We start from the raw sequence: 13,127 nt of genomic DNA, 5'->3' as shown, positions 1-13,127 counted from the left end.
AGTATTGAATTTATGACCTTTCACACTTAATCTTTTTATGTTTTCATAATAAAATAGCAATTCTATGAAAGTTGTGGTGGATGTGTGTTCAGTGGTAGCGACAGAATAAACAATACAGCTAAAAATTTATAATAAGCTACCAAAACAAATTTTAAAAATTGATCATTTAAAGAAATAAAATAAAAAAACTATGATCATACAGGCGCCTATTATCAGAACGGCGGAAAATCGTGCAGAATGGAGACCCTTGGTGCACAAAATAACAACCTCATGTGGTCGCGACCTGAGGGCGCCATGAGGAACTGAGGAAGAAGAAGATTTCCTAATAAGTAAAGCATACTATTCTATACGAGATTTTTTGTGAGGAAATTTCATATCCTTTTAATTTGTTGTGTTGTGTATATTGTATATTTCAATAAGATTGCACGCTACGGCTCTGTAGCTATTTGTGTGCCATGTGGCGAAACGAAACATAGTGATACTTTATATAGTTTGTCAAAGGACTGTCTCATTTCAAACATAGACACAAATAATCATACTTTCTTTGTCTTACACTAGTTAGTACTAGCACCCAAAAAAAAAGGAAGAGTATAGTTTTATTGGTTCTTATTTACAATATTTATTGTCAATTTGGTTTGGCCAACTATACATTTAAGACCAATTTGACAGTGACCCAAAATTGAACGTTTATGTGAATGTACATACCTATGTTTAACAAATAAATAATTGGGAATTGGAATTGGAAACTTAAATGTGTTTGCTATGTTGGTACACACAAAATGATAGAAAGTTGAAGGTGCGAATGTCCTTGCCGTACGTCAAACTTGTACCTTATCTTAGTTATCTTATCTTATCTGTGCAAGCGGTGGTTCGATGCGTCTGGTATTGGTATTAGTTGCGGCTTGATTTGATTTTATCTTTAATTTTTATGTTTTTCCGTTTTTTGTATTAAATGGGACGTATTCGTGATTAAACATTATAATAATTTAGCCGTGACTTTGTTTCTTAAGTTACTATTGTGATTTTTCCTATTTTACTGGCTTTACATCAGGAAAAGCACCACACACACACATCGATTTTGGGAGTTAACAGGTATGTAATAATCGTAATCCTTAATTTTATGGCTATTTTTATCTTAAAGTATTATAAAAATAATACAAATTACTCATCGGTTATCTTTCAAGTTGTATATAATAAATATATTCGAGTTGTATTAAAACTACAAAGTCACAATTAAATTCTGTTATTTTTTTTATTACCATGAATAATAACTTTTCAAAGGTAGTGAGGTTTTAGTTTAGCCACAGGATGGCTTATTTATTTAAACCACAGTAAATAGATGTACATTTCCATCATTATATAGGTATCTATAATAACTTGAATTCATGTGCTAAATTAGCCATTTAAGGAAAACTATAGAATTAATAATATAGCAGTAGTTATTATGGTAGGCAGCAAAATTGTGGTATTTTTATTTCAATCAGTTGATAAATATACTGCATAAATAATAAACAATTAGGTTCAGTTACACAGTGCATGCCAGACAGGCGCTGAATGAAGCGGCTCGTTATTGTAAGAAAAAAATATTATGATTGTATGGTATTAATGGACTAGTAATGAAAAAAATCAGATTTGGGTAAACTTATTTATGACATGTAAAATGGTTTATGACGTGATAATAACCCAATTAGATGTATTTTACTTTTAACACACCCAACTATTAGTTCATATTACATAAACCAACTACATACAATTGCAACTACATATAATTGGTTCTCCGAAGCAGATAATTTTATAATTTAATGGTAAATGGTAAACTTCCTGCCTCGCACAGCTAAACTGTGGAATGAACTGTCGCCTGCGGTATTTCCGGACTGATATGACATTCAAACCTTCAAGAAAAGAGCATATTCCCATCTTAAAGGCCGGCAACGCACTAACAACCCCTCTGGTGTTGCGGGTGTCCATGGGCGGCGGTAATCGCTTACCATCAGGTGATCCATCTGCTCGTTTGCCTCCTATTTTATAAAAAAAAAAAAACTAAATGGTTGACTTCTGTTCCTAGTATTGATTGGTTGTTATTTCATCAAACCTGATAGCTCCTATCCACCTAATTGCTTGGCTGTTTCTGTTACAGTCCACTTAGACTGTCTCGCACCAATTGTTTCATGCAATTTATTATTTGACGTGTTTATATTATACTACTAGCTTTTGCCTGAGACTTCATCTGCGTGGGGTTAGTAATTTGGGTAGCTTATTTTGTATCCAATCTGCTTTTTATCGAGTCCCCATACAAACTTCCACCCCCCCTTTTCACCCCCTTAAATGATGACTTCTGGGATAAAAACTACCCCATACAAATAAATCATTTATCTATCTATCCATATCCTTCCCCGGGACTAAACTACTCTATACCAAATTTAAAGTAAATCAGTTCAGCTTGTTAAGTGTGAAGAGGTAACAGAGAGACAGACACACTTTTGCATTTATAATATTAGTATGGATGTTTCTAATTAGATTATATAATGTACTTTTTAGGGTTCCGTACCCAAAGGGTAAAAACGGGACCCTATTACTAAGACTCCGCTGTCCGTCTGTCTGTCCGTCTGTCTGTCCGTCTGTCTGTTTGTCACCAGGCTGTATCTCATGAACCGTGATAGCTAGACAGTTGAAATTTTCACAGATGATGTATTTCTGTTGCAGCTATAACAACAAATACTAAAAATAATATAAGTATTTAAATGGGCACCCATACAACAAACGTGATTTTTTTGCTGTTTTTTATCTTAATGGTACAGAACCTTTGTGCGCGAGTCCGACTCGCACTTGGCCGGTTTTTCATACATATTTGTCCAATCAATTAAGAGACATGTAACTAAAGATGGTGCACTTCCTTTGATTGATGATGTGCTAATTAAATAAATAACTAATAGGCCTACATTTATTTATTATACATACATATCTCATAATTTTCAAACCTCAGAAATTGTTGAATTGTATTGTCAGTAGTACATGTAATGAAAAGTTGCTACTTAACTAGAAAGTTTTAATTAAATGTACTGAAATTTTAAATTTGACCTACTTTCCAGTTTACAAGTGAGATTAATTTCATTTACATTTGTGTTGTTTTCAAGCAAAAGGTCACTTGCCATAAGGACACTCTGAAAGGTAAATTCCTATAAAGATACAAGCCCATTTCATCCTTATGGTAAGTGACAATGTGGTATCTTTTGCTTAAAAACTTACTAAAAATGATGAACTTAAAAAGTAACTATTACTATTTACCACTAAATAGAATGCTGATATAAACGAAAAAAAACTAAAATAGCACCTTACCCAGGTACAATGTAAAAAAAAAACTTAAGTCCTAGGGGTTATCGACTTTTCGTACATTTTGTATAAAATTGCTTGCACGATATCATGTGGGAATAAGAGGTAAATATTTAGAAAATTAAATTGTTGCGTAGGTTGTAGATATTTTTGTAAAACAGCAATAGCACCTGTTCTAATTACCGATATGTCTCGCTAGCACGCCTAGCTGCATTTTATTCACAGACCTAATTCACCAAGTTATTATTATTATGCCCGAGTTGGATTTCCGCGTCGCGTGTGCCTAGGGGAGCTAGATGACGCAACGCGTTTATTTTAGGCAGCATTAAACTTATTTCGTCCATAACTGCTAGCATGTTATTCCAACTGTCTTCCTAGCGTTCAACCTAGATAAACCAGGATAACTTTGACCGCAATATGTAGCAGCTACACGTAATTAGAGCTCTGTTTTATACTGGTCTGTCCCAGCATTCTTAGGGATGAGAATGCATGCGCGCTGAAATGCGAACTGTCTTTTAACGGCTTCGACGGTTAAATTTGATTTACGATCTTATTAATTGTTTCCTTTAATTGTCACGTGCGACCGTTAAGAAACACGAAATGTAACGGTTGTTATTGTTTCGTGTATGTAATGCGTGCTCCGCTTACTAGTCTCGGCAAGAAAATGTGATTGATGAAACAAGAAATGCAACAATACATATATTTTAAAACCCTGTATTTCGGCTTTCTCGTCGAGAGTATAGGCACAGGGCGGACACGCTATACATCAAAAAACCGGAGGAGTCTTAGTAATGGGGTCCCGTTTTTACCCTTTGGGTACAGAACCCTAAGAAACCATAAACCTTCCAATCTGGCAGGAACACTAGAAATCATTAGGCTTAACATAATATCAACCACCAATAAAAATACGATGTTTCCTTTATTTTCTGTTGTTTTAACAGTATAGGGAAGTATTTGCGTCCTCTAATTATCTTACTATTTAGAAACTTATTAATTCATAGATTCCGATCTCCAAAAGTAGGCAAGCAAGTAACCGGGTCAAAATATGGCCGGGTCTATCTTTCATAACGCAGCCGGTGAACGCTGCCCATGACGATTTCAATTTGCGTTCACTTTGTTTACATCAGTTTCAGTGCAACACCGCCTTAATTGGGCGTGTAGCTTGTAACATCTTTCATTCGTGTTTCCATTCAGTGTTTTTTTAGTCTGCAGGCAGCAGATGACTTGAACGTATTTACCTAAATTACTTTGAGTGCAACTCTTTTGTTTAAATGTAACTAGTTAATAATCTGTGGTTTAAATATATAAAACAGTCAAATGAGCGCGATGTTGGCAAATACTTGTTTGATTGTAAGGACCGGTTCGGATATCAAATTTTCAGTCAGGAATAAACTAGAATTATTATATTTGTGATCGTTATATTCCATACATTATCTATTTCAAAAGCTTACTGATGAACTTCATGTGATCATGACTTCGAGTAACTTAGGTGGTTGTCACACTGCCCCCGCGTCTCGTTGCGAGACAACGCACCAACGTCCAAGTTTTCTCCGCATCTCCGTCCGGTCCGGACGGAGATGCGACAACCACCTAACCACCACCACCACCACCTAAGCTGCGATGCGCGACGTCCCGCGTTACTTCCGTCTCGCGTTAATTTCACATTCGAACGTTAAGGTGAAGACAGTTCCTAGGTATTTGTCGATAAAATGGAAACGGAACTTATTCGGAACGCTGCGGTGATACTTTCAGTTTGGTTTTTGTACAATCGAGTCATAAAACGCGCAGAAGACACCGGGTACATCCCTATTTACAAAACCAGACCTATAAATGGGTCTTTTGCTAGAGATTACCAAGATTGGCAACACGAAGAAAAAAATGTTAATTGCACCCGTAGTATGTCAACCGCGTCATTTGATTATTTGCTAAGCAAAATTGGAGTGATTATTACTGGCGCGGACACAAATTTTCGACGTTCTATTACGGCGGAAGAAAAGCTCTGGCTTACACTCAAGTAAGTAATAATCTACTACTTCAATCTTCAATTATTCTTTTATAAGAATTCCACAAGGAATTTAGATTATGATTAAAACCGATACTATAAAACGAAATAGATTTGGAATTAAATAAAAACAATATTTCGAATAAGTAACCTTGGGCGACTTTCAATTCCAAAAATAAACTTATCGACGTCGATATCCATTGCGTCTACGTCCTTCTTGCACTAAAATCCGTAATTCCGTACGGCACTGCGGAGCTCGGTGTGACAATACCCTGCGGCACGCACCGCGTCTCCGTCCGTGCGCGCGAGTCGTCGTGCGTCTCGCACCTCCGCGCGTCGAGGCGGAGCTAGTGTGTCGTACCATGCGATTTTTCTATACAAAATCAAGATTCTACATACAAAGTTAAAAAACGCATCAACGGACGCCGCTGCGAGATGCGGAGTAGTGTGACGACCGCCGTATGACTTTACGATGTGATGATTGAATTCGTATCCTTGGAACTCTTCTAAATTCATATGTAAATATTACCGTCCGTTCTATGACTTCTTCACTCCTTATTTCAAGAATATGTCTTAGTATACAATTGGACGATTAAAATCGTATTATGTTATTACCCACAGTTAGAGAACAGCAATCTGAAAAAGCAACAACGTTTGACCTCCGAGCTTATGCCACATATATTATTTCTCACAAATTACAGGGTGACTTTAGGAAAATTTGATGTCGCGTGCGACGTTACACGCAACATTAGTTTCGGCGACAGTCTACCTCTGACGTAAGACGTGATGCAAATACTGAGGACTGCGGCAATTGCGATTTTATCGTGTAAATTATGTTGTATTAAGCTGACCATAAAATCCTGACGCTCGTCTGCATCGGCATTTCCGCGTTGATGTGTTAGTCAGATTTTTTTTATCAGTACCTACGGAAGTTTTTACAACCAGCAAGTAAAAAATCATGAACCATAGAAAATAGACGAGGCAGAATGATAGGTCACTTGATAAGACACGACACTTTCTTTAACACGAATTTCAAACGAATTTCTTTGAAGCGAGAAGAGGCCGCGGCAAACCACGAGCAAGCTACACACAACCACTGAAAGCGAAAGCAAATGTCGTGTCTTACAGGGACCTACAGAGCCTGGCCGAGGACCGAGAAAACTGGCGCATACTCCACCGACAAGAGCCATGCTCTTAAATTATGATGATGATGATGATGATGATGAAGTGATAAATCTCCTCCTATGATGCGATAGGTGATGTATTTTATTTACCATGAAACTGATACCTCCGTAATATAGGTAGGCGAAGTCCCGAAGTGGTACTGTCATGTACTTCGATCTTCACAACTTGTTTAAACTTTAAATACCTACCTATAACAAGTCGCTCTCACGCCTTGGGTGACAGTCTTTCGAACAATACCTTTCTTGAGTGTCTCCAATTGTTTCTCAGTTTGGTCTTAATTGCTCTTAGTAGTCGGGTAAGTTCATTGTATATTGGGTAAAAGCTCCGTATTGTTACAAATTCTAGCTTTAAAGTGGCTCATTTACCAAATTGTCATTTGTGGTGATATTTTCGTAGTAAATCTTTTTATTTACCTGTATGAGGTCGTTTTGTTTCCAAGTAAATTAACATTAATCTTTGTCATTTAAATGGTTTAACCTTGTTCTTTAACACTTAAAAGTTAATTGTCCTCCAATGTCGACAACTATCTTAAAAAAACTTTTACCTTATATTTGCAAAAAGAAAAAAACCGTTCTGTATTACGCAATCGTTGCCGAACGTTGGCTTTTATTTCACCCCATTTTCATTGTTCTCTGTAACATTTAGAAGCTTTATTAGCTCCTAAAGCTTTATGATGTATTCATTGTTCGTTCACCTTTACCAGGAAGTGAGTATTAACCTTTATCGCAACCTTTCCTTGCGAACCTGCGCGGGGTTATTAAGCTAGGTTGACCTGGATTCATGTTTCACTAACTCGTTCCTTCGCCTTCCGCTTGTACGCACAAGACAGACGTATATTTAAGTCTTAAATTCTTAATGGCGAGTTGGATTTTTCTCTTGTAGTTCAGCATTGACGCCAGCGCCAGGCTAATTCGCTATGAGCGTTTTTTCGATCCTTGGTTTTATGTTACCTACAAAGGATAGGCAACTTACTTAAAATTCCTCAGAATTGTTGTATTTTTTAATGCTTAAAAGTGTGCCAATTTATCTACACCACATAATTCTCGGACGCCGGCACTTCAGTACGCTGTAAGAGTGTAAGTAAAAATAACGGGCCGAATAACTGGATTAAAAGCGAAGATAGTCATATAGCAGCAATATCCAAAGTAACGTGTATCCGATCACATATGGTTATTACATCGCAGACTCAGTGCTACTGTAGCAATAAATTTTAGAAGGTAACGGTTTACATAGGTCCATGACGTCAAAATGTGACATTCACGAAATAAGGTCGACAGGGGCTCGTTTCGCAGTTTTTCAGAACAGCCCTCGATACGGCGAACACTTACAAAGCTGGTGATGTCAAAGTGGCAAAGCCGAATTATCAATATGGCTGTCTAAACATAAAGGGTCAAATGACTCCAAGGGTGGGTTGTCCCACGCATATAGTAACATGGCTATGGCAACTGCCTCCCATAAAGAAGTTTGCACTTTCATACAAGTAAATTTTAATGAACTACATTAACATTGACAAATCTTTATCTTAAAAAAAAATAGCAACTCCATCTGCGTTAACACCATAACACATCATATATCTGTATCGTGTTCATTTTGACAATTGCATTGAACCCAACCCAAACACGATTAGTGATCAGTTCAGTTTCACAGACGGATAGACACGTCAAATTTATTAAACCCTTTTTTGCGTGGAGGGCAAAACAAAATACAGTTCAAGGTCGACAGTTGGGGTAACGATAATATCATTCGTCATGAACAAATTGCGTGAATAGTCTTTTATTGATTATACATTACGAGCGAGTAAACGGTTTATTAATATCGTCAAATAGGGAAGCCCACCCGGGGAAATACAAAAGATCGCAGCCTTAGCAACACTTTTGTTTACTTAAAAGGTTGATTTGATGGATACACATTAGTCCTTGCCTAGTGACTAGATATGAGGTTGCGTCGTGCTGAAGCCGAAACTAATAAGTAATAATATTATTTTTTTAACGCTCTTATGACATACTCATAGAGCTTTTTCTGTCGGAGATATAATTGAAATGATTAAAATCTTCTGTGACTATAGGCAAAGAACGTTGCAGACCGCGAGAATTAATTCAAAACGTCTTGATAATTAAGATAACCTTGTCGTAGTTAGCATTTAAGTTTCGCTTCGCAAATTGGCCAAGAAACGGTAGTTTCAATCACGTATTGTTATTTCATTCCGGCTCTACGAGCGTTTTTAAGACCTGTAGCGTTTCTGCTGCGTGTATAACCATTTTTTTAATGCTCTGGAGTCCACTAAATTGTTTTCCATAACTAACAGTACGTGAAAAAGTTAAGTCCTAATGCCTAAATATTGTTTCTCCGTTAAAAAGCTAATTCTATTGTTTTTCCTGTTCATTATAGGTCAGACAAATTAGACGGCCGGCCGTGGCAGCCAGACTCTCGGATTCGCTATTAGCTTGCCTCCTATTCCTTACAAGTGTTGACGCGTTTTAAAGCTCGTAGAAATGATGTGTTTTACTGATTCGAGAAAACACGCTGCCGCAGGAATAACGACGTATACCTCCGCGAAATAAAACTTATATCTATGTTAGTAGCAGTAAGCAGTAATATGTACATTATGAGCAAACAGAAACCCATCACAAAAAGAAAAGCCTGAACATAAGCGCGAGCGTCATTCTCTCTTGCCGTAATGTTAAAACATACGCTATACAAGGAAATCTTTATAGCAGTAGGTAATTACATACACCATACACCCAAATAGAAACAGTATCTGTTTAGCTTTACACGAAGATAAACCAATCCGTCAATACTTAAACTGCTTAATGGTACGCAATGGCTCTCGATTCTTAAGTAATGGACTGTTTTTCTTTAGCAATTGCTTAAAGATTCTGCGTCCATTAAAAAGTATCTGTATCTTTCTTGTAGTACCATGCTGCTAAACAAGCATATATAATTAACCTGGTACCTAATTAATTTTGATGGTTGTTACACACACATTCTCGTAGTGCTTAGGTGCTAATTACACCCCTGGTTATTATACCGTGTTGTCCGTGTAACTTTTAACATAATCGCCGCACGCAAACAATGTTGGTTGTCTGGCAACCTCATATTTTACAATCGGCGAGCGACCCATTGTAATTAAATTACACCAATAGTTGCGATCTTCTACCTCTTTCTAACTGTATTCTATTGAATAAACTATTGTAAATGTAATTTAATTATAATACTAGAGACCTACCTAAATTCTTTATTGCTATATAAATTAGTAATTAAGTAATTTTGCAAGACAGCTACAATCATATTGTAATACCCTCACAGGGTAACATGTACGCTTCCTAATATTAAGTACTAGCTTTTGCCCGCAACTTCGTCTGCGTGGACTTAGTAACAGCAGGTAAAGTAAGTATAGCGCCTGAAAAAAAATTATAGCAATAATTAAATTTGTGCAAATTATGCACTCAAATTAGCAGGCACTTCATTAATTATCTCAATTCGACCCCGCTTTTTACTTTCTTAAGGGATGATTTTCGGGATAAAAACTATTCTATGTCTTTCTTAGGGACTCAACCTATCTCTATGCCCAATATCATCTAAATAGATTCAGCGGTTTAAGCGTGAAAAGGGAACACACAGACAGAAAGACAGACAGACAGACTTTCGCATTTATAATATTAGTATGGATAGCACCATATATTTCTATGCATCAATGGACATATATGCAATAAATGACAATAAACAATAGGTTCTAGAATTCCTAATACATAATGATATTATATGATTGAAAATAAGTATCACTGTCTGTTACCTCTTCACGTATTAACCGCTGAACTAAGTCCTGGGGAAGGACAAAGGATAGTTTTTGTCACGGAAATCATCATTCCACGCAGACGAAAGCAGGCAGAACCATAATAGAAAACATATGTAAAGTGGAAGCACATTTCCAGCCGAACTGCTCCAAATATTTATAAGTAAAATAACATTCCGCCGTGGCCTACCTCTACAAACCCGCGAAGATGGAAATAGTTTTTGTTGTTAATGTTGTGCGACGCGACAGCGTGTCGTTGAAGCGGCGGCTATGCGCGGAACGCGGAGTTAGGCGACGCTAAAATTAGCGGCTGTCCTTTGTGCACATGCACATGGAGTCTTTCGTCGGTTCCTGGAACACCTAGGCTACTGGGCCTGCTAGTAAAGGACTAAATATTCCACTGTTCGTAAACTTAAGAATTATCCTGATCTATGTAAAAGTATTCTGCTGTTTGTATGTATTTGATGTTCGACACCTATTTGAATTTTGAAGTTGATTCCTTTTAATGCTGTTCACAATCGAATTGATTGACAAAGGCACTAAAGTTTTTTTCCATGTCCATGGTTTATGTAGAACTTATAGGCTAGTGTCGTAACTGGTTAATTAAAACATAGTTACATTACTATTTGTGCTAACTATGAATTCAAATGTAAAATCATAATGCTGTCACAGTACCTAAGCAACATGTACATAAAACCAATAGATAAAACTTTATATTCGTTTTGCTCGTTGAAAATAAGTATAATGACTAGTGGCTCTGTGAGCTATAGACCTCGCGAGCATAGAATTGCCGAAAACCGGATCGTCAAAAAAAAACTATTTAATTATAGAATCTGGTTTCAAAATTTCAAGTGAATCGGTTGAGAATTGTAGAGGATACGAAAGCAGATTGCCCGAGTCAAAACGGAGACCTTCGCTAACGCTTCGGTCAATTAGGGCATAAAATACCTTATATTCAGACTTTTATGCAATTCACATGCGATTTGTATTGCGATTTTACATTTACCATATTTAAATAAGCTTGTAGTCGGGTTTATGATACCAATTTAGTAGAAAGTAGTCAGCATCCTGTTTTTGTGTGTAAAGCACCAATTATTAAACGAAAATCACTTTCGCTTACATTTTCACGTAATAACTATACTATGGACAGGCCAGACGGCGTCGTCCAAAAGCTTGTAAAGTTGAGTACGGAACTTTCTACGAGGCTCGCCGTGTAGGTTTATTAAAACCTATCTCTTGATTAATCTTAAGATACGATAAAGTTCATAGTATAGCTATTCGATGTGATTTATATTGGGACTTCCAGTATTCGATATATCAACTAGAAAATAAACAATCGCGAGTCAGGCCCGAGCTAAATACGAGGCGTTCGTTTCTGTCTGAAATGCATTTCCTTAATGGAGGGAGGATGCGCACGCGCTGACGGCGGTATATCCTTATATGATAATCACCCTACTATCAACGAGTTCCCGCATCCAATAGCCCTATTATAAACGAAAATTCTACACCACTTTAATACAAACGTAATATGAATTTTAGTGAATCATGCACGCGCTTATTTGGTTGCGCTCCACACAGCAAGAACTGGGCGCAATCAATACGTTTTCAACACCATTTCGATACCACAAATGCACACTGGAGAATGAAGCCTCAATTCAATCACTTTAGAGAAAGTATGGCAGAATCATTTAAACTAATCTATGACATGCAGTTTTGACACAATAAATTGCTCGTGCCGCAATGAAGACACGACCTATTAAAGTAGGTGATAGCCGTCGTAAAGCTAATGATTTTAAAAATAATCCAACGTCCCCGTAAATACCGTTGGGTGGGAGTATTTTTCGTTGTTTTTGCACCCGGATTAACATTCTGTATGCACTCATTGCAGTGAAACTGGTTTTTGCTTTTGGCAATTTTAGCTTCCAAACAAGCTCATTTGCACATAACAAGTGACAGCCGACACACTTAATTACAACACGCATAGTTGGCTGCACGAAATCGCTAAACGCAGATTTTGCAAAAACCTGAGAATTATCAACTATGAACTTTCACCTGCACAATAGACTGAGCCAATGTATCGATAATTGTTTCCTTGTACAGCGTGAGAATAATCAACTGTGTCATCTATCTGCATGTGCACATGTAACTTTTTTTTTGCGTTTACGCGGAATTAATATCGTATGGGAATTCAGTTATCGAGAATCGTTACATTACGCTATTCCATTTTTACTTTTTCCATTGTCTTTGTCGAGAAAGTTTTTCGTATGAACCGGTTGCGTGTAGTGACTTTAACGGTAGATTTTGATTCATAGGCGCTGCTCTGCGTGAGTGTAAACAAGTTACTGATACACTATAAATTGTTTCTCGTTTTCGTGTCACGGCTGCATAGTGCGTGTACAACAAGCTGACCTCTCGAATTGGCATACGTGTATAAGTACTTTTGCACCTTATCCCATTGCAATAAGAGCGAGAACTGTTTACATATATTTGTACTCTCTATGTATGCAGAATCCGCCGCAGACCTCGGATCTAGGTCATGCGGATGGCGCCTGAAAGCGGCAGAGTAATCCCGAAATATTAAAGTGACGAGTAAATCCTGAGCCTAAACTTATTCGTCACACTAGTTAATAACTAGGGAGTTTACTGGTCGATTCTATGATGTAGGTATGAAACTGCAACATGTGATATTTACAACGATTGCCTGGTTCTTATAAATATAGACATTAGCCCCAATATTTCTCCTACCCCAAAAGAGAAATATTGGGGCTAGAGAAACACTTGCCCCGATCAAAATAATCTATTATATTTTAATTAGAT

The 13,127-nt window shown here is 37.1% G+C and overlaps 1 protein-coding gene across 1 annotated transcript in view; it reads left to right on the top strand.

Moving 5' to 3' along the window:
- The first annotated feature begins 914 nt into the window (after positions 1-914).
- Positions 915-13,127, top strand: part of LOC134741990 (uncharacterized) — a 58,840-nt gene continuing 46,627 nt past the window's right edge. The window contains exon 1 of the mRNA XM_063674908.1: positions 915-1,092. The gene's annotated coding sequence lies outside the window, so the exon portion shown is untranslated. The remainder of the gene's footprint in view (positions 1,093-13,127) is intronic.

This window comes from Cydia strobilella, chromosome 6 (genome assembly GCF_947568885.1).
Source record: "Cydia strobilella chromosome 6, ilCydStro3.1, whole genome shotgun sequence".
Classification (NCBI taxonomy): domain Eukaryota; kingdom Metazoa; phylum Arthropoda; class Insecta; order Lepidoptera; family Tortricidae; genus Cydia; species Cydia strobilella.
The sequence above is the reverse complement of the archived record's forward strand: the minus strand, read 5'-3'. Positions and strand labels throughout refer to the sequence as shown.